The sequence below is a fragment of the Botryllus schlosseri genome, chromosome 1 (assembly GCF_051294905.1).
Source record: "Botryllus schlosseri isolate E-star chromosome 1, Bs_hap1, whole genome shotgun sequence".
Classification (NCBI taxonomy): domain Eukaryota; kingdom Metazoa; phylum Chordata; class Ascidiacea; order Stolidobranchia; family Styelidae; genus Botryllus; species Botryllus schlosseri.
Window position 1 is genome coordinate 34,337,754 of NC_137236.1, and position 23,513 is coordinate 34,361,266.

The window sequence follows — 23,513 nt, forward strand, 5'->3', positions numbered from 1 at the left end:
GAAGGAAATTAACCCGTTATCTCTGACAGGATCCAGTTGCATTCTAGCTTACATATCCCCAACAAAATAATCTATGAGCTTTTCCGTAATGACTCGACATTAACTTATTCATAGAAATGGTGGCATTGAGTTGAATACAGGTATTTGAACATGTAATAACATATTTTGTGAAATTATTAAGATTTGCTTCTACGTAGTCAGGTATAGGGAGCATGAAATATGCGGACGTAATTGCAACATCCAGTTTGGGCTTTATAGCTTAGAATAACTGCCACACAGAAAAGATCATCAATGAGGTGCTTCTACGCTGCACGAGAAATGATCGTGTGGCGATTATAGGCGCAGAAGCCAGTCTAATCTTGACTGTCGGTAACGCTGGTATAAACCAAACACAGCCATTTACTACAATTATTGAATAGACAATGACACAAAGTAGGCAAGGACAGAATAAACGTAGGATTTATAACAATGCTTGCAAATCTTCAACCGTCCTCACAGCAAAGTAACAAACAAAAAAGGTCTATCAATTGAATATATAGAGAAGGAAAACGAGACTGATAATGATGATTACACCGAGTAGTAATCAAATAGAAATACACAAATTACACACGAAACAAGGTAATGCCGTACGCACGCGTTAACATGAGGTTTTTAACCCTACAGATAGACAATGTACTACTTACCTCATCCACTGAATATTTTCTTATATTGCACGGTATATCGAGATCGTATACCAAATGAAGGGTTACCATATTTTCTTGGCCGGAATTCCGGTCACTCTTTAGCGCCTCATAGTGGGTTTTAAAATGGGGTATGAACACATATGACGTCACACTGACAATGCTTTGCCTATCGAATGTATAAGGAGTGGATTTTTAACATAAGTCGTGAATTAAATAGTAATGGACTATTGGGCCATCTCGAATTTGTGCTCTGGTGAATACTAGGGCCTTCTCATTTGATCTGCAACAGACTTCTCCACGCGCCTGATGAAATTGTCTGGCCCGCCGGCTGTGTGTTTGACAGCTCTGCTATACTGTTGGGTCGTTGCAGATATGTGTTTGTGTGTTTTTCCCAGGACCGAAGCAACACGTTTAAGCCCAACTCCTGCTTCAAAAACACTGGTCTGAGGTCCCACCGTAGGATGATCTATGCAACTTCTGAAGACTTAACTGTATGCATCTGGTTTCTATATGTGCCTCTGGTTGTTAAATTTCCTGAATTCATTCCGTCAACAAGATTGTTTTTTTCTTTATCGCTAAAGAATTATCCATTCTCAGCCTACGTTGATTTAGGAAAAGAATTTCAGCTCCCTTCAAGCCTTCAAAATTACGGACATTTAGGCATATTTCATCATTTCCTCCCGGACGCAGTTTCAATAGTGAAATTCCGGAAAGGACCGGGAAATTCCGGCCGTAAGGCAACCCTAACCAAATATGATCATTAGCAAGTTGACGCGGAAAGCATGTTGACGCTCGCCCCAGGTCAATGAGAATATAGATACAACTATAACTTTGCGTCGACCAAATTGCTCGATGAAACTGCTGGATCACTTCCATAATTGCATTCTTTATTCTCATTAGAGGTAGTTTTGTTTGGACATGACTTAGAAATCGCAACTTCTTGTAACTGAGTTGAAATTGACGGCGTTACAGTTCCATTTACTCATACTTGAGTATCAACGCTGACTACTTCGAGCACTCCTGCTACGTTTATGAACTTTGTAGACCAGTGATTCCCAACCGCGGCCCTGAGGGCCGCATGCGGCCCGCAGATAGCCTTGTTGCGGCCCCCACAAAATATTAAGAAATCGAGTATTGACAAAAAATAAAATTTTACATTTATGAAATTCACATACTTGGCTTGGAGTCTGTAGTTTTTAATTAGGATTGCAGGATAGTCGTAAGTAGACTACTAACGTTACGTCGCTGCTGTTTCACAGCAATGTGCCCTAACTTTCCAGTTAAACGAGCAGTAGCTATTATAGATATAGGTATAGACAGGACCATAACTGTGGCACGACACACCCTCCAATTGGGGAGGAGGCGAGCTCGAAGGGGGCTCAAAATTATTTCGTGAATAAGTATAAATTATAGAGTATTTTGTGAAAATTTGTGCATCTTTCTACTCTAGGCGTGATTTCATGCTGCCAAATATCTTGACTTATTGGTACTCATCCTCCCCAAAAAATATTTATCGAAATGGTCGTATCGGCGTTTGTCATTAATGCGCCACGAAGCACCAAGACATATTAAGTTTTACGCCATGTAACTTGCGACTCCAAGAAGTGTGTCATAACGATTTTCAGCGAGAAAACCTTGGCCGAAAAGGAATGCCGTTATGCTGAACGAAGCTTCGTTATATATACAAAATACTGTCTTGGCAATCTGAGCCACACAAGACACATATCATGCCGCAGGGACAAATTATATTCCAGTGAAGAAATACCAATTTGAAATAGTGTGCGCCTATTAGTTTAGTAGCATACGTTTGGGCTATTCTATATATTTTGATATTATAGCAGACAGAAGGTTACGAAATAACATCATGTTACGGGGTCATACCAACGGGTTCTGCAGTGTCCAAGACACCTCAGTTAGCTCTACCGGTAGATATGATTACGTGAGCAGCGAGGACAAGAAATTTATAGCAATATATATGCAATTCCCAATAATATTGACCGATTTTATCATAAATTATCGAAAATTTTGCGCCTCGCGCTGGCTCACTGAACGGTACAGTTAATTTCGTGGTGAAAGCGAACAAGGTGATAGGGGTCGGTTTTTCACCCTATGGGAGCCCAAGACCAAAGTTTTTCTGGGGGAGGGGGGCTCACGACACGAAGTGCTCTTTCATTCCTGCCAACGGATATACGCCCGAAGATGTTTATTTATTATTGAGGGGTCCTACCTTCTTAAACACACCTCCCTCGGCTCTACCTGTAAAACTGATTACGTGAGCAGAGAGAGGATAAAAATTGATAGCAATATACATGCGATTCCCGATCATGTTGACCGATTCAATTATGAATTACAGAAAATTTTCGCGCTTCGCGCGTTTAGGCAATAAAAGCTCACTCACTAAACGGCCCAGAAAGCAGCATAATTGGCAGTCCTACAGCTCACGACCGAAACGTCCGGATAATTTGAAAGCTACTGTCGCACTGATTCTAAAAATACGAATTGAAATCTCGCCAGGGCAATAAAACTGCTCCGAGATAGCCACTAAAGGTCAATTGTTCTGAACAATGGGAGCGCAGCAACATAAAGACCATAACAATAGCCAATGGCTTCGAGCGATTGATGGGAACAATGCCAATTTTCATATTTTGATGACTATTTTGGGTCCTTTTCATTGCCCTGGTATTCGTGCGGCCCCGACCGTACTCTGAAATTCTAAATTTGGCCCTGACACCGAAAAAGGTTGGGAACCACTGTTGTAGACTGTAGGCGATACGTCATTTCTATAGGGTCGATACGTATCGCATTTCCAATTCCAGCCTGATGAAGTCCCTTATTAGTTCCCTGGTCCGCTACCGACATATAAGGAAGTACTTCTATGTTACAGTGTGGTTTCTAACAAAGGAAATAGGCATGTTATAGTTATTACGGTTAGGTAAATTTAGCCCCACTTCCCCGATCACTGGTGACTGTGAAGAACCATAAGAAAGTAATGGTGTCTTGGCGCTACGTTTCCTCTTGCGCAGGGTATTTTTAAGCTTCTTTTTGTCAAACTTCAAAATGCAAATGAGCTTTTGGCACAATATAGAAAGTGCAAATTTAGTTCTGGTTCCATCGATATTTTGCTACTGAGGCACTCTCTTTTCAATACCAAAATAGTAATCGCACCACTCTTATCAAACTCCGTGGTAAAGTCCCCAACCCTAACGTCTAAACCGGCAATTTAACTTGATTGCGTCATTTTGCCAATACCGCATCTCTTTGTTGTGTCACAACAACATGCGAAGTCTATATCGGACCACGTGAAATCGATACTATAATTGTTGTTTATTGGATTCGCCGCTGTGTTTCTCAATGGACTCGTGAAAGGTATATTGCAAACAAAGATCGTATATGATCGTATATGATACTCCAACACAGAACAACCTGGCTGTAATGCAGTATTTTGATTGAGGGAAATTACCGATTCCGTTCCCACGCTTTCTTGCGCCATGTGACTACAATGTTGATGAAATATAAAACGGACAAAGTAAATGGAAAACGTCATAGTTCTCAAACCTTCAAACCATTTCATCAAGTCGCGATAAACATAGTCAACGTGATATTACTAGTACTTCTACCGTATTTTCAGCACGGCAAAAGATGAGATTTTGCCGGTAAATAACACAAAAGTAGAATTGTTGCGTTTGACTTTGATGATATTCATACATTTCCCTGGTATTTACAGGCAAAAGTTACAAAAACAAAGCAAAGCGAAATTTACAAAAGCAAGTCAAATTTCGCATTTACTGCACGAATATTTCTCGATTCCCTCAACTAATGCCTGTAAGGCAGAGGTCTCAAACTCAAATGTGCTCGCGGGCCAGTTTTCCAGTTTTGACGACGCCGCGGGCCGCAGCATTTATAGGGGTATTCTGTCTTTCCAAGTAGGCCACAAGGCGGGGGTGAAATTTCCTATTGATAGTGATCCAGCAGACTGACAGTAAACACACCTCTTTATAATGTGATTTACTCTTGTATCGATTTATGCCTGGCACGAAAAGAATCTTCATATTTATAACTATGTGAATAGAATTGTTATTGTACTTGATATATATTAATTTTAAGATATAGACATCATATCGGCGGACAAATGTCTGATGCAATCATAAAATGCTATCGGGTTATAATTTTGCAGCTACTATGAATATTTTGAATTTAACAGATTGATAATAGACACTGATCTGATATCAAAACATTTTTAGGTTGAGCAATGTAATTCCAATCCAGGATTCGGGTATACTTCTGATAAGTAGGTTTTAATCCCAATGATAAATATCAAATATAAGTGCAGAAAAAATATAAATATAATATAAATATGTTAATGAGTGTGTCCTAGTCATTGAAATGTCGGAGCGCCGAACAGCCCATTGTTGGTACGTGGTTGGAGCGTACCACTACGGTACTCGGTGCCTTTAAGTGGCTAGTTAGAGAAATACCAAGCTGCGACCTTCTGATCTATTACTATTCCCCTGATACGCGATTAGTTTGCTGCGTTCATGGCTCTAACAAATTCACGGCATTCCGAGTCCACTCGAGTCATGTTCATTTTTCCATCGAGTTAGCCCGAGTCCGAGTAATTCTAAGAAAGGTCTCGTCCAAGTATAGATAACTAACTAACCTACGGAGTTTAGTTATCTATATAGTCCAAGTCCCACTAACAACTTTCAGTCACGACTCGTCTAAGGGTCAGGTTTTGTCATCATGAATTGGAAATCTGGCGAAATAGTGAATCGTCCATTGCATGGTAGCGTTTGCAATTGATGTGATAGTGTCAGGCTTTCGGAGCAATTTAAGAGGGAATTTTCCCTTTATAACCAGAAAAGATATATGTCACACTTAGATATTGACAAATTATTAAAAATCTAAAATGTCGTCGCGGGCCGCACAAAATGCTCTGGCGGGCCGCGTGTTTGAGATCTCTGCTGTAAGGTGTAAGGAATGATCATAATTAACGAGTCCGGGAATTTGTTTACACGAAATATCATTGAACTTATATACAATCGTCAAGACGCTCCAAACTGATTCCGTCTCTTTCTTTGTATCATTGTGGCTGCATCACAGAACAACTGTGACAGATGCTGACAGAGACCGTCGAGCAACGTTTGCCATAAAAATCACGAAGGTATAGGGCTGGTAATACGGACATTTTCTATAAATCCTTTTTAAACCAGCATTTCAGCAGGTTTCATGGCTGCATTATGTTTTTGGAAATACATGGATTTCGTCTAAAAGTATTGTGAAAAGTATCAGCGACTCACTCGAAATGCGATAAAAAGAGCACATTTGGGTATTTTGTGCATCTTCGGAGGACAGTTCACTTTTCATGGGAAAATACCACAAATCTTCCTAAAATATGACATATGGTAGGCCTGAATACCAGTATAGTCTACTCATCGCTCATTGCTCAGTTAGCTACAGCCATGTAGAAAATCTGAATTACGTGTCGTTGTACCACGCATCCAGCAAGGACACGATGACATTTCCGGTTTCCAGTCTGCGTCTACGGTCATTGTCGTAACTTTTAGCCCTCGATCACACTCTCCAACTAAATATACCTAGGCCTATGTCAGAGAAGTTCAGCCCGTGGCACATAACTAGGGCTGGACACAATCATTCGAGTACTCGAATCTGAATCGTGTATTAATTTTAATGATTCGAGTCGAGTAGTAAAAGACGATTTTTTTCGAGAACTGAAATTATACGCTCCTCGCAACTGAAAGTTAGTTTATCAACGAGAATTATAGTTTCGATACTAATCAATCAATCAATCAATCAATCAATCAGGTTTATTAACATTTTCATCGTTTCAAAACATCACAAGACTGCGATACAATGAAAAGATAGGAAGGTGTCGAAACAGCTTGGAGTAGCCATTAAGATTAGACACCCACCTTAGCCTAGGCGAAGTAAATAAGAAGCATGCACACTGAATGAAAAGTAATGCAGAGAATATAAGACGCAAGCGACAAAATGGGGTGGCATGTGGCGGAGGGCGAGGTCGATGTTAGGTCGTGGTCCAGTAATCCTGAAGCCTAATTTTCACTGTTGAAGTCTTGCAACCTTGATTGGCCGTATCGTAGCATACGAAACATTTAGTACGAAGCTACGAACGTTACCGGAAATAGCACATTTCCGAAGTCATGATCATTCCACAACATTGTCACCCAGTGCAATGAAATCGGTATGATAGGAAAAATACCAAAGTATATTTAATGTGATGGAAAACAGGCATTATATTCTTTGTGCTCGCATAAAAGGTACATTTTTGAACTTTGACATATTACATTCTGTTATGAAGTCATAATGATTGATACTCGATAACTCAACTCGAATCGAAGCATATATTGCGTGATTCAGAATCGAATCACGAAAGCACTCGATTTTGCGCAGCCCTGTCATAACACGTGAATTCACGTCACTCTAAATCAGGGGTCACCAACCTTTTTGAAACCAAGAGCTACTTCTTGGGTGTTGAATAATGCGACGGACTACCAGACACTCCCGCCGTTAATCTGCGCTCATTCGGGCTTTATCACTTGGACATTCAGATCACTCGGCAGGATTTCCACCCCTTGCCTATAACAGAATTCCATAAAAATTTCAGTCCGCGGGACTCACACCAGCGTCTACGGGCTCAATAGCGCACTGCGCGCCGATGCGCCAATCTCCGATACGCGACTATAGGGAATATTACTTAGATTCCCGTTAAGCCTCCGCGTGGACGAAGACGAGAAACGCCCCGATCGAAAACCGCGTTCATGTGTTCCTTAGGGTCAACTGACCCGTGTTCAACTGGTGCTCATATAAAACCATTCTCCGCTTCGACTTTCAAATCTCTCATTTGAATATTTGCTACTGCGACCGCGGGCGATTCATTTGGTTCTCGCGCGGTACCGGTAGCCCGCGGACACCGCGTCAGGGACCCCTGCTCTAAGGGTTTTAATGACTCGAGTCATGACTCGACTCGAGTCCGACTCGAGTCACGATTTTCTGATGACTCGACTTGACTCGAGTCATTTTCTCAAAATACGAGAATGACTCGACTCGAGTCAATCTGTGTCGTGACTCGACTTGGACTTGAGCCATTGCGTATGACTCGAACCAAGTCATATGACTCGAGACTCAGAAGGCCGAGACCGACATTTCATTGTAATTTCGAAGAATAGTAGAGTAACCACACTATTGGGATTTCGTCAATTGGTACTGGTACTTGAAAATGTGACCAGAAACGACAAAAAGTGAGGAAATTTAGTACATTATGAATTCGAACCATTCGATATCAACTAGCAGAGTTATAAGAAGTGTGTTTAACGAGACTTTAACTGGAAACTGAGCAGTCAACACAATGACTTGGACTCGGACTCGAGTCATAATACCATGACTCGGACTCGACCCTCTGATCGATGACTTGGACTCGGACTTGACTCGGTCGCGAGTTGAAAATGACTCGACTTGACTCGAGTCAAAACTATTAAAGTGAGATTGACTTGTGACTCGGATCCTTGAGACTTGGTTACAACCTTGCCTGCTCTATATCATCCCATGATCCACTCCTTCATTTGATCGATATAAAGTAAGGTAGCCTTCCACAATGAGCTATGAACACTTCGAACAATACTTGAGACTAGGGCTGGGCACAATGATTCGAGTACTCGAATCTGAATCGAGTACTAATTTTATTGATTCGAGTAGAGTAGTAAAAGACAATTTTCTCGAGTACTGAAATTATACGCTCCTCGCAACTGAAAGTTAATTTACTAACGATAATTATAGTTTCGATATTAAGTTTCATTGTGGAAGCCTTGAAACCTTGATTGGCCGTGTAGCAGCATACGAAACATAGTACAAAGCTACAAAAGTTACTGGAAATAACACATTTTCGAAGTCATGATCATCCCACAACATTGTCAAGAAGTGCAATGAAATCGGTATAGTCGAAAAAATACCTAAGTATTTTCAATGTGACGGATAACAGGCATTATGTTCTTTGTGCTGGCCTAAAAGATTCATATTTGAACTTTGACATAGTATATTCTGTTGTGACGTCATAATGAGTGATACTCAAATACTAGACTCGAAGCGTAATACGTGACTCAGAATCGAATCACTCAGGTACTCGATTTTGCCCAGCCCTACTTGAGACTATACAGGAGTCCATAGCTTTTAACAGTGCGCTGGTTCGTATGATTCGGAGCAAGTCATCAGGGTCGACTTGGGTAATGATTAGGACTGGACAAAACTGAACGACCTGACAGATTCGCTTCGCGCCGAGTCAAGGTTTCAAGGCTGCCACTGTGGGACCACGACAAAGATTCACAGTGCCAATAGCGTTTAAATTCGTTACTCGAAATATTCGACTCTTGCTGCTCGGCTCGAATCAGAACAATTGATTCTCGAATCGTTGTGCCCATGCCTAGTAAAGACGCTTTATAAGTATAGCTCATGAACTGGGCAAGTGTGAGCACCATACAGCGAGCTAAGTATAGACAGACCATGAATCATATTTGATACATTTTGGTTGATCAAATTCCTCGGAAACTGCCTTGGCAGTCGTGAAAGCGTGAATCGCTTAGAAATGGGACTTATTTCGGCGGGCTATTGGAACACCCATCAACTGAGCCTTAACCTAACCTTCAACGGCAAATAGACATACCTACGATGACCACTGGCCTGTGATCTTTATCAATCATATATCAAACAAATACTGCTCCAATAATAAATCATATCGAAGCTATTTTATCTACCAAATAGCTTAGTATAGTCCATAATGTCTGACTTTCCGCCGATAAACATGAGATTCAGTATCCTAGCCCTCAATGCAGTGACTGCATTTCATGATTGTTGAGGTAATATATTACTCTAGAATCCGATTAAAACATATTAGCCGATTCACTGCACGACTTTGTTTCTTATCGCATGTTTGTGGAAATAATTATGCAAACTGCGTACTTTTAGGTGGGTAAATATTTGAAGAACTTGAACTTGAACTTCGATAAATACTCAAACTAAATCATTCATGAACTGAACATCAACGGACAAATACCAAAAATCATGAAATCTTTTCATTATTTACGTTTCTCATCCTGGCAACAGGAAAGACCCTGCCTCCGCACTTGCCTCCGCAAGTTGTATTATTCGTTTTTGAGGTATCTGCCTCTCTATACATTGTAAAAATTGACTCCAGATTTCCAATACCAGGTTTATTCGTAATTTTTCGGTTAAATTCTGCTGTTTGCCACGAGCAAAGTCAAACATTTCAAATCATATGATGAAGCAGAATAAAACCGGCTATGCAATGAATAGCTTGGACAACACATTTTCCGTATTACCACGGGATTCCCCAGCTCATACGACTCTTTGTTGGTAACCCTCTTCGTCCTATATATAAAGCGTAGTTGCTGATAAGCACAATGAAACGGCCGGCAACAAGGGTTACACGAGAGATGGCTACGAAAAGGTTACAATACGAGTATAGAAAGTTCTTACAAGATCCCGGGAATCAGCCTATCAAAGCGGGGCCTATTAATGAATCCGACTTGTATCATTGGTCAGCAACGATAGAAGGGCCTCCCGGAACTCCATTTGAGGGAGGGGTTTTTCGAATTCTCATCGAATACACAACAGAATATCCATTCAAACCTCCTAAAATGCGATTCGACACGAAGATTTTCCATCCAAACGTCAGCAGGAGGGGTACAATATGCGTAGATATTTTGCAAGCGCAATGGTCGCCTGCACTAACGACGGAAAAAGTACTTTTATCGATATGTTCTTTGCTTGCGTCTCCTAATCCTGACGATCCTATGGACGCCGAGAGCGCTACGTTGTACGTAGAAAATCCGACACTTTATGCGATTCGGGCGAAGCAATGGACCGATATGTATGCACGGGGTTCGCAGATTACAGTTTTCTAAATGTTGTGGTATATATATCGTGTTTCACAGTTTCATGTTTATTCATATCAGTAAGCTGTATGGAACTTGCTTATGCAATATGCATTTTCTCACACATTTTTCTTAACACTGCTTTATATGGGTTAGCTTCACTGGTAAGTCACTGTGAACACTTCAAGTTTAAATTCATATCCCTATATAATGGATGACGACTACGAATTTCAATACTTTTTCATGCCGCCAGTATTGCAACTATAGGCCATTTTCAACGATTTCAAATTTGAACTGAAATGATGAATTCACTTTTTATTGTTTTGCTATTTTCTATTTAATTCAATGTTGTTATATGCAGATCTAATTAATCACAAAATAACTAATAATTCAATTCGTTTATAGATGGTTAACACTTTTTTTAAATTGTTCAAAAACTTTTTATCAATAAGCACTTTTTCAATCTCGTGCGGCTTCATAGAAAAATTGAGCAAAGCACGAATATTGAATCCTTTTCGCTAATCAAATCGTTGGTTTACGATGAATATAATTTATTAGTAGGCCTACGTTTTTTCTAACTCGCAATATATTCCTTCTGGAAACTCTTTCTGTTTTCAATATGTGTGCATTGTGTATTATTTCGTTATTCGGAATAGATTTACTGCATTTTCATCCGACATTTTATAAATTCGGACATTTTTACGCCCACTTCGAAGACTTTCTATGAGATATTGATAATAAAAATACATATATTAAACAAATATTCGCAAAAATGAACGAACTCTCATGGTCTTCAAAGACCAGTCCCATTCCTTACTGAAGACAGAGCATAGCGTTTCAGTTTCATTGTAGCTTTGGTCAAATCACTTCTTTCAAAGCAGTATTCACCTGCTTGAGTACATGGAATGCCACCTTTTATCCATTTGTGTAATGCTGTTCCTATGTTGTTATGGAAGTCTACATACTCTACAATTGCAACACACTTGTTTGTAGGATACAACACTGTTATTTTCGAACAGTCAAACGCCACAAGGCCTTATCGTGATCAACAGGGAGAAATGTGCAAAATTGAATACAATGTACTTTACAGTAGCCTACAATACAATAGCAGAGAGATTGTTGCGCAGCCGGTCACGTCACGTGCCTCTTGTTCAACACAAAAGCGTTGGTGCGTGAGTGATATGGGTGAAGGTTCACATGATTTACGCATATATATGCTTTGATCTGATTAGAGGTGTGCTGAGTGTCACAATTCGCGTCACATTTCGCGCCACGGCTGACAGTAATGAAATATTTCTCACGTGGAAAAACACGTGATTTTATCGTATTTCATTGTAAACTTTTACCTGGCTGACCGACATAGGCTACCTGTATGACACATATATAACCTGCAAATCGTATAAAACCAGAAGGTAGCGAATGGAAATACTTATGATTTCCGCGTATGTTGCTATTGTATACAGCAGTGGTCCTCAAACTTTTTCAGACACACCCCTCTTGATGATAATGATAACTTTGGCGCAGCCCTTTTTGTAATCTCGAAAAAATACTGATAAGAACATCCGGAATCTTTGCAATCCCAACGCATTGATTGATGTCATGGCATGTTATGATTGTTAAGAGACTTCTCAAATATGAAATTCGGTCTATATACAAAGAGAAATAATTATATGGACAAGAGGTATAAATGTTCAGTTCAATTGAGTTCAATATTTTGTCAAAAATAATCATGTGGAATGGTAGTACGTAGCATATAGATATTTTAGCAATTTGGGGGTGTAATAATTCTATTACCCTACTTGAGCTTGACTCAAACGTATACCTGACCGCAAGAAAAATTAAATATCAATCGCGCAGACCACACGCCATACGGACTTGACCTTATAAGAACATATCTAATTTTTCCACATCTTTATGCCTTCCTACGCATTATGCACAGAGGCTTGACTCACAGACTATAAAAGCCTCATCCAACAGCTATACGCAATACGCATTCATCAGTTACTCTTAATTCAGAGACATATTGCGATCGCTGCAAGGTTCGGTATCAGTCAAATCTAACATCGCTGTATGGATGGCACGACGTAATGGCATATCAAAGTGGCTGCGACTCCGGCTCCGACTCCGACTCCACACATTTTCAATATACCGACTCCGACTCCTGAGTCTTTAAACGTACCGACTCCGACTCCGACTCCGACTCCGACTCCTGAGTCTTTAGACGTACCGACTCCGACCTCGACTCCCGATTCCGACTCCAGCAATATTACCAATTTACTTCGAAAATTATGTGCCACATTTTCGGTTGAATGACTATATCATACAACCATTAAACATATGCAAACATATTATTAACAGTGGCATGCTAAATTGTTTCATTGTGGCACAGCTCGAATTATCCACTATGCAATTAACATGAAAGAAAGATTTGCTAAATATCCTTCATTTTTCAAGTTTTTATAACATGGACTCTCTAATATCCTGAAATGTATGAATCATTCAAATATGGCAGATATCCAATCATGGATAATAAAAATGTAGATAAAAAATCCAATTGTAGCTCTTGTGTATGAGTCAGCAACTAATAAAGAGATTAAACTTACTAATTTTGTCATTGCACACTATACTGATTACAAGCACATACACTCTCACTACTAGTATCAATGGTCATAAATGGAATTTAGTCAAGTAGTCAAAGACCGTAGCCTATGTCTAGTCTACATGTACTTAATCAAGTATTCGAGGATTGGACTTGCAGTCTTTCTTAATCATTTGTTCGACCCGAACAGCTAAGCTACACTACACATGTTTTTATTTAGTCAAGTGGGAAGCATCGTTTGGTCATATTTACATCATTTTTACAATTTTACCAAACCAGCCGATGCATTTTCTCTGTCACAGTATCATGGTATAATCCCAAAAATTGCATCAATTTTGACTGCATCGCGAAAATGGGTATTGCGATTTTCTTCCCCTCTGCAAGTGAGTTGTAATTTGCAAGTAATGTCTAATTTCATCTATATCAGGGGAGGGCAACTTTTTCGGCCAAAGGGGCACATGAGATTTACGAACCATTGCGTGGGCAACTGTAATGTTGATAACCTTCTTTAGTCGTCCGATAGGAGCGAACCGAATTGGGTAACATTGCAAACAAGACTTATATTTGTACGCTCTAAAATTGATAACAATATGTCATGCAGCTGTGCAGTGCAAAATATTTTTCCAAGATAATGACTGAATTATATCAATAAATATGTTGCTAACATACATTGGGGGTCGCATCTGTATACCACTGGGCTGATTTGGCAAGGACATGATTATTCTAGGTTTAGACATAGCAAAATCGACGGTATCAGTGAACATGCCTCTATCATTTTGTGCAAATGTTTTGTCGACGATCTCGCTGCGAGTGCACAAGCGAAACCGCATGTTGGACGACACGTTATCTCCTAATTGCGAATATAGTTAGACTCAATTCTGTGAATAATAGGTATTTATCATTTTCAGAAGGGGGCTCAAATACTGAATGCAAAAAATCTAGTGACAATGAATCATGCGAAGTACCGAGAAACAAAGTCAAATAAATCTGCTATGAAATATTCTACTTTATGGTCGTTTGCGAAGATCTGGGATAAATGTGGCTGGCCCCTGGATACGCCTATGCGTCAGAACTTTTGTTTAAGTCATCATCAAATTTCGCGGTCATGCTAATCAAATTTTGATTGGCCTTGCAATGGTACCTGATGTCATTAATAATTTCGAGAATTACCTCGCAGGCCACACCAACCTTCTCGTGTGCCAAATTTGGCCTGCGTGCCACGGGCTGGCGGCACCTGATCGGTATGGTCATTAATAACAGTGATTTGTGGTACATAAAAATTATATTGAAAATTCTTTGAGAGCAAATGTTCTCATGATAGAGAAGTTGGAGTCGGAGTCGAAGTCAGGGTCATTCTCACAAACTCCGACTCCGATTCCAGTCTGTAGATTTTCCCACCGACTCCGACTCCGACTCCGACTCCAGCTATTATAGTTGTCACGACTCCGACTCCGACTCCATCAAGCGAAAATTACCCAGACAACGACGCCGACTCCACCGACTCCGACTCCATCAAGCGAAAATTACCCAGACAACGACGCCGACTCCACCGACTCCGACTCCGACTCCACAGCCCTGTATCAAACCGCAGTATAATTCGTATTATTGCCGAAACTTGGACCTTTCAGAAGATATTAAACTCATGGCTAGTTAAAAAAACATAATTGTTCCCAGGCGGCTTCGCTTCGGGAACCATTGGTATACAGATTTACACGCGCAAACTGTGCCAAATTCGTAGGAGTATTTCCATATAGTATTTTTACTGGACATTTACCGGTATTTTGAGAGGGCACTCATATTATTATAAACGCATAAGGCTCGTGAAACTTTTACCGTTCTTTTACTGTACCGTATACCACCTTTTTAGATGAATCGGTATGACTATAATATAAGCACCATAAATCTTACTTTGTATACATGCGCGTGGGATGGGAAATTTGTAACTATAGTACTCAATTATGATTTCAGGATGACCCGTGGAGAATTCGGAGGGAATGCGTGGGTTTGTCTAGACCAGTAATATAAACCAAGATGATTTCATAGAGCTCTTTTGACTGCTTGCGCCTAGAATACACACATCACCAGCTTGGTTTTAGTTTCTTCATGCGCTGGTCCTTGGATAAATCATTACAAAGTTGACAAACTTATTTGTGTTGTTACCAAGTAGAGGGTTTGTAGTCTTCCGCCCATATCGAAAGATCATAATAATGTTATAGATATACCAGGGATATATAGAACTCCGGGATGGCTGACTGCGTCAATTGCGTCATCGCGGCATTACCTAAGTAGGTCCGGATTCACGCATTCAGTTTTGATGCACGTTCTAGTCAGCCGCTGCATCTGTGTGTAATTTCAAGTTTTTGAGAGCGGTAGGGGCATATAATATTCATGTTTATGTTCTTATATAAAGCTATAGGTTAACTAGGTTATGAAATGTTCAGGTAGTCTGAAACTTTGCGATATTAGCCCTATTCCTTCAGCAGCAATTTAGCGGTATGCCGGTACGGTCATTTACTCGGCTTCGGAATATCTCTGCTTCTGTAGTATCTTATGTAACATGTTTTGCTGCGCTGATAATCGTGAGAAAATAACAAAATGTAGAATAATTAACGTTAACATTGATATCCGCAGTATGATTTAGATTACGCCTTGCGGTATGTTTTTCATTTACCGGTATGTTAAGCAAATGTATGTCACCATACCATCCAAGGCTGTACATTGTACAAGTACAAGTGTACATTTACACTGTGCCGTGTGAGCTATGAAGGCGACCGTTAGGAGGGACTTCGTCAGTTAAGATCTTGTGCTATAGATTAATATGTGAATATGCAGGTAGTGCTGGTAGCCTATTGCAGGCTTACAGGTATTCCAGATCATTGCTTGATTATTCTTAGTAAGAATTGGAGCCACTGAGTACACTACCGATGTGCAAGATTCAAGAGGCATTTCAATTAAGGATAACCAAACATTTGAATCTAATACAAACACAACACGTCAAGGTCGTTGCAGTTGTAAGTGTCCATAACAACTTTTGAATCAAATCTCTTGTTACAGATACTATTCATCAGTTACATGTCTGATAAAACAAGGCAGGCATATGTTTGTTAATGAATGGCACCTTAATGCTACAGTACTGGAATTATACTTCAACAGAAATGCACTGTTGTGAACTGCCAATGGCTGACTTCCAGTACAGTATATGGCCACAACATTTGTTGACCATTTGCTCTTACTGAAGCCATGAAGATGCCCACTCCCTTGAATGGATAAGCCAACACAATCGTCAGGACACGGTACGACCCTGAGATACGGCCTGTCTTTACCATATAAACACTTATAGCCTATAGGCCTGTACGACGAAGGAAGAGAAAACTCTGAGGATTGCTTTCAATTTGCAAGGTTTCGTCAAATCGTCGCAATAATGCATTGGAGCTCTCCTCGGTCGGCCAAAGGTAAGTTAGGCTGATTCTAGTAATATGTTATTAAATGAGCGATTTACATTAATCCTGATGTGGTTAAAGTAGTCAAGTAATAGTTGTATTCCCGGGCGTACTGGTATTTAAACTTCCTCAAGTAGCTGTAGAAAGTGAAATGCCTGCAAGGTACTTGAGTTTGGAGATGGCTGCTTCAAATTTACAAGATTTATCTTCGAAAATAGGCAACACCTACTTGAGTACTACAATGAAGTAGTAGTTCTTCACTATAGAACAACTCTGCATACATCTATATATATATATTCTTAAGGTTAATTTGTGTCTCTAAATACATCATTTGTTCATTTTTGTTGCAGATTCCAGAAAAACTAACGCGATGTTCCAGCATTTGCATCACGTCAACAGTGGATATCCTGATATATTATACTGGGCACATCCCATTGAAATCTTGGCAAATATGGCCACAATCTGAATATTTGGATCTCGTGCCTCCTCACCGAGATGTTTTTTTGGCATGGAATCATCTATCGCTCTATCGGAAAATCTGCAAGACAATGATACTGAATATTTCTTAACTGATAAATGGCATGAAATGCTTCAGGACGCCCATTCGTGATGTACCGTTAAGCCATGGTTGCAATTTCTTCACTGCGGTCATGAATCTATTGCTCGGTGAACAAAATATCAGCTGAATTCAACAACTGGGTCTACCGAATGCTTCTCAAATTGATAATGATATGTACCAAACTTCTACCCCCCCCCCACCCAGGCTGCATTTGAACCTGAAGAGAAGTATCAATGGTGTGTTGATTTCTTGATCAACTTTCATTGAGTGACATAGAAGATGACAATGCTGCTATCACAATTTCGAGTCCTTACAGGCCGTGCTATCATTTCATTATTGTAAATGCTCCATGGTGGGGGTGCATCTGAAATAAACTGTGTTTGAAACACAATGTTTAAAACATGATTTAAACAGTGTTTTAAACAAAGGCCTTTTGAAAAAAATTCTTTTCAAGTTGTAAAATTATGGCATAATTGTGTAAATACTTTCCAAAACATGTGTTGTATGAGCCTACGGACGATTACCACCCGATATAGCCGACTAATATCGATATGGAATGGCTGGAACCCTCAAAATAGTTGGTTCAACAGCAATAGCACATATATTTCGTCAAAGGAGCTATTTTTACCCTATATTTTCAATTGCCAATGTCAATCCAATATGACGTCACTGTTGAATATTCTTGACGTCATCGCTTAAAAAAAGTATGTTTTATACAAGGGCCTGGTTTTAAACATGTTTGTTTTAAATGCAACCCTATACTTCATGGTAATTGTCGATTAATGCTAATTGAAATGGTTGATTTAATCAATCCTATTACCCCCCCCCCCCCCTTCCCAGCTGCAAGGTTTCAGACAATGGCTTGTAAATAGGTAGAAGAGGCTGATATTATTCGTTATTCACTCTGTTATTTATGGCCTGATGCAGATTATATGATGTGTAGAAATTAAACACATTCATGATTTACTGAAATTCAGAGTTGTCATAGTTTACTTGGTTGGCTATACAGCAGTGTCATACTTTACTAGGTTGGCTATACAGCAGTAAGGTTGTGATATGGGAAGAATGTCTAGCTTACTCACTAACTATTCTGCAAAAGAGTGAGGATCATTATTCTAGAAACAGCTGTATCGCTAGCTTGCAGAAAAGTGAATATTTCGAGGCAGATTGCAGGTAACTTTCTGGACCTACTTAGGTAACGGCCAAAATGAAGTCAGCCATCCCGGAGTTCTATATATCCCTGAGATATACAAAGAAACAAGTTGCTTCGAAACAGTGAATCACCATGTGGGTACGACGACAGTTATGTTGGCCTGTTTATTCGAAGATCCGTATACGGTAAGAAACACGAAACTGCTATGTATCTTAAGTCGCAATCTCGCACTATGAAAGAGGGTATACCATCTGGATATAGTAAATCCTCTACCTTTACGATAACACTATCACACAGAATCAAGAAATTGACGGCGTATGTTTACCTCCGTTACTCACAGCCGCCGTAGCTCAGTGGTTAGAGCACTGGTCTCGTAAACCAGGGGTCGTGAGTTCGAATCTCACCGGTGGCTTGAGTTGTCGTGGCCGAGTGGTTAAGGCGACAGACTAGAAATCTGTTGGGCTCTGCCCGCGCAGGTTCGAATCCTGCCGACAACGACTATTTTCTCCTCGACTACATATTATGTTATATCACTATTGTTATGCAGTAGTAGCAATTTAATCATATCATATGCTGCAAATATACTGTGATACCAGCAGAACTCCTGACTATTTAAAATTGTACAACTGTCCATAGAATTTTCGGAATCGCGTCAATGACTCGATGACTGTAGTTAACCTGTACTAGGGTTTCATTCAAGTGTTTTAAACAGGGGAGTTTAAATAATTGTGTTTTTTTATAAGTTGTATAATTATGCCATAAATTTGTTGGCCTAAATACTTTCCAAAAACATGTTGTATGAGCCTACGGACGACGATTACCACCCGATGTAGCCGACGAATACGATATGGGATGGTTGGAACCCGCGAAATTGTCGGTTCAACAGCTATAGTATACGTTGATATAGATCATTGGTACGGAATGAATGTTTTGATGATGATTACCGCCGACCGCAAAAATGCTGCGTTAAAGTCCTGGTTAAGGATTTTGAAAGATATTTTTGGTCCGTTTATGACAGGGGTGGGAAGCCTATTTCGTCAATGGAGCTATACGTCATGACTTTGAAAAAATACAAAAAACAACAATAAAAAACATGGGCCTTGTTTTGAACATGTTTGTTTTAAATTGATTTTCGTTTTAAACACAACCCTAACCTTTACTGTGGAGCGAGCCATCACGCTAACCTGCTAGCGATAGCGAAGCCAAGGAGAACGCGGAATTTTCTGTGACTCATCAAAACAACGAACTACCAGATTACACATCCAATTAATGACTGTAGATTACTGGTTCACAATGTGAAATGTACATCAAAAGAGTGTTATAACAACAAAACCATTAATATATGATTTTCACAAAAAAACAAAAACTATATGATGACTATTTCTTGCGAATAAGTGTGACTACTGCTTTTCCCTGTCTCATAGCACTTCGAAATTGCGAGGCTTCACGTTGTAATGTACCATGACATTGCTCGGCCAAAACCCTGTACAGAGTGATACCAATTGCTCAATTGGAAATGAGCTAATAAATATAGAAGATAGAATCAGTAGTTCAGAAGGACGGTACTTCGATTTCGAACCCGAATCAAACTGCGTACGCCCGTTCACACAACGCACCGCAACAGTCATGAATGTACTATTGATCGCGTCTAATGGTCTGCAGCCAATGAAGCCATGACGGGTGTGTCATCACGGATCATATGTAAGAATTGAGCGTTTGTCTTGATCTCCATCGAACCCCTGAAACTTGCTCAGCGATCCCGGGAAATCCCTGTCAATAGCCACTGCTCTATGGTGATCGAGCCGATTGCTAAATCAATAGACCTAAAATAGTTCATTCAGTTAGATATATTGCGAGTTGAATGGAATCGCGCGCCTTGGAGACAAATAGCGCGGGGGCAAATGGTCGATAAGTTGATTGGTATTGTAATTAAAATAACTGATGCACGTTTATTTTACGAACTTCGGTTGACTATACCATTCAAACTGCATATACCAGTCGAAGCCGCGGTCGACAGTATAGCGCGTAGGGGAAATTCCAAATTTTGCCTGATTGTCATGTCTCAGTGAATCGCTCTACCTTGCTTTTATCTAGGCTCCTCCACGCCATCTCATCCGCGTCAGCGGTGTCTTACAAAAGCGTAAAGGTGGGCCGTGCTATAAGTCGGCAGTTACGGAAAATGAGAAGGATATCGGCCTGGTGTAAATGACCATAGTAGTCGACAAACTCCATGAATACCCCCAAAACAAACAAACCTTGCTTTTATGTGGCTAGTCCTCATCCTCAATAGCTTGATTTTCAATATACCGAACATGGTTTGCAGTCCATTTTCGAGCCTTTCAATTGTTGATGGCTAAATTTCGTTTTCATGACCGAAACATCGTCGCGGCCCATATTCGAGGCCTTGGAGACCTATTTAGGTAAAATACAGTGGTGATCCACGTTGTCATCGTTGGTAATCGAGTGGGAGCAACGTGGTAATTTTCTACTAAAGGGTACCTAACAGTTGCGCTTTTCACGTTAGTAAAAAAGTACGTATTCTAAGCCCGGGTTTGCCCAGAAAGCTTCAAATTGCCAAGTATAGAAGTCTATGCCAATGGTTCTCAATTGCCTGCCCGGGTCAACTTTTCTGCTGGTCCTCCATATATCGTAAAGTTTTATATTTCAATTCCCAAATGCAAGAAGTTGGCTTCTTGTCCACTAATTAACGAAATAAGCATCACATTTTAAATGTATTTAGAGCTGTGGAGCGTAATTTTGTGCATGATGTCGTAATGAAAGTTTAAGGTCTTTTAGGCGTTCGTCATAATGACACAAGTGTTATTAGAAACTGTCAAAAAGCAGCCTGTAAGTCGTTTTGGACACGTTATATGTAAAAACTGCGGTGTATATTGAACAAACTTTATTTAGGCAACTCTTGGCCCATACCCCTATAACAAATAACAAAGTCGCATTTTTCAAGGAATACCGAACAATCACAATGAAGTTACAGTTAGATATTTAGTATCAAAAAGGCATCATCAAATGGAGTTTTCAATATCACATTCAAGTTGTCGTAATTATATCTAAGGTGAATTTTAATTTTTGAAGGTTCACCAGTCCGCAAGATTTGTTTTGAAGTTTTATCAGTCTGCGGGTTAAAGAGGATCAGAATCAGCGGTATCTGGTTAAATAGGAAATAGATTCTTCGAGGCTATCAATAACGTTGATTGCAATTATACGAGTACTCGGACCCGAGTCGAGTATTAATTGTTACGATTCGAGCAGTGAAGGCGATTTTATTCGAGTTCTGATATACGATCCTTGCCGCTGCGAGTTGTTTCATCACAAACGAGATGCTTTCTCCACGGCGAGAAAGTCTTGAAATCATCCCAGCATCCAAAACATGTAACACAAAGCTGTACACTGCGACGTTTTTGTGAAATAGTGATTTTTCGACTCGAGTCAAAGCCTATTATTCGATTCAGACCAATGTTCCCTCTCAAGACCCGCATCTTCCGTGCCACTGTCGAGCAGGTTCTTCTCTACGGAATAGAGGCACTCACGCTGACAGAGAAGCTGGCTAAGACGCTCAACGCTAACTACGACGCACTCCTCCGCTATGCACTCGGCATTCACCATCCGGAGCATATATCCACGAACGCATTGCGAGAACTCACAGGAACGGTCCCGTCCCATGCCGTCTACTGGCAACTGAACGACGCTTCCGCCTAATCGGCCATCTAGTGCGGCATCAAGACGAGCAACCAGCCGCCGCCATCATCAATCACATTCCCACGGAGCCATGGCGCAGAGGTGGCTGGAATCGGAGAACATGGTGCTCAACAATGGAGACTGATCTAGCGCAACGCGGGCTGTCGCTTGAAGACGCCCACGACCGCCTACGTTGGAGACGCTTAACACGAGCCCAAAACTGATTACCTCGATGTTCTTTTGTCTCCTGTTTTCTTTTGCCCTTTTTTTATTTTATCTAATTGAAAAGTCGATATATATATATATATATATCCCTCTATTTCTTCACGAGTCTGCGCGCACTGACCAAATCACTGCGCGGTCCTTTGGACAACAGTGCGTAACGACTAAAAATGGTCATCACGTCGGCTTTTATGTGCGCAGCTTAGATTTTCTGTGAGCAGAGACCGTGTCAGCCCTGCGCAATTGCACACGCGCGCAACTTGGAGGGAACATTGATTCAGACCCGCATTATTAATTTACGAGCACTTAGTTATTATTATTATATTTAAAAACAATTTTAGTGACGCATATAACAACTATGGTCTTTTGCGTCACGACATAACAGTTGCTGATCGAATCGATATTGCGATAATCAGTCAACTAAACATTTAGTACTGTATCTTTGTCTTCGCAAGGAATTCACACAGCAAAGGTAATATATAATCAGTAGTTATTATATTTTCCATGGTGAAGGGTACTCTCAAGTCCAGTACGGCAGCTCTAAACTTAGTTAAATCAATGTGTATGTAGTAGGGCAGAGGTCTCAAACTCAAATGTGCTCGCGGGCCAATTTCCTATTTTTGATGGCACCGCGGGCCGCACCACCAATAATATGGTAATTCAATGTATTTCAAAGTAGGCCTTATTTCCTGGTTTCGAGCATAGGTCCACTCCTTATCAGATAACTAGGCTATATTGACATGTCATTACGGAAGTCAAATAGAATCAGCGTTTGATTTTACCTTCGAATGTTGGAACAGATCAATAACAACTTGAACATAATGGATCTGTGCAATAACAATAAAAATGTGCAATCGCCGAAGATTCCGTAGGTGTTACAGCTGTAAAGCGTAGGCTACGACTATAGTTGATGCTCGCCACATTAAATTGGCGACAATAACATATATAAAGTTACCCAAGATGACACGGGATGTAACCAACTATATCAAGGGGGCAACATAATGCCAATGTCGGTTGCCTACATGCTTAGATATATAAATAAGCTACGCAACGCAAGCTACGGCTTTTTGATATTTTACTATTTCTCCTACCACTTTGATAGTTTGTTCATAGTGTCCTATATGGTGTGGACATCTCACCGTGGACAAATCTCACGGCTCAGTGAAATTGGTCTTTGTCACACTTTGGTCAAAGGCAATTTGACGGTAATTTTTGACCGGCTTGTCCTGCATTAGCCTAAA

At 40.3% G+C, this 23,513-nt stretch overlaps 1 protein-coding gene, 1 long non-coding RNA gene and 2 other non-coding genes across 7 annotated transcripts in view; all 4 read left to right on the forward strand.

Annotated features, from left to right (window-relative positions):
- LOC145435743 (armadillo repeat-containing protein 1-like) overlaps positions 1 to 23,513 on the forward strand; it is a 391,422-nt gene that overhangs the window by 30,903 nt on the left and 337,006 nt on the right. The gene's annotated exons all lie outside the window — the stretch shown is intronic.
- LOC145448119 (uncharacterized) lies at positions 15,552 to 18,176 on the forward strand. Its single transcript, XR_013917812.1, has 2 exons — positions 15,552 to 16,657; positions 16,996 to 18,176. It is a non-coding gene; the product is annotated as an uncharacterized LOC145448119 (long non-coding RNA).
- On the forward strand, positions 18,697 to 18,769 carry Trnat-cgu (transfer RNA threonine (anticodon CGU)). The gene has a single exon. It is a non-coding gene; the product is annotated as a tRNA-Thr (tRNA).
- Positions 18,773 to 18,854, forward strand: Trnas-aga (transfer RNA serine (anticodon AGA)). Its single transcript has one exon. It is a non-coding gene; the product is annotated as a tRNA-Ser (tRNA).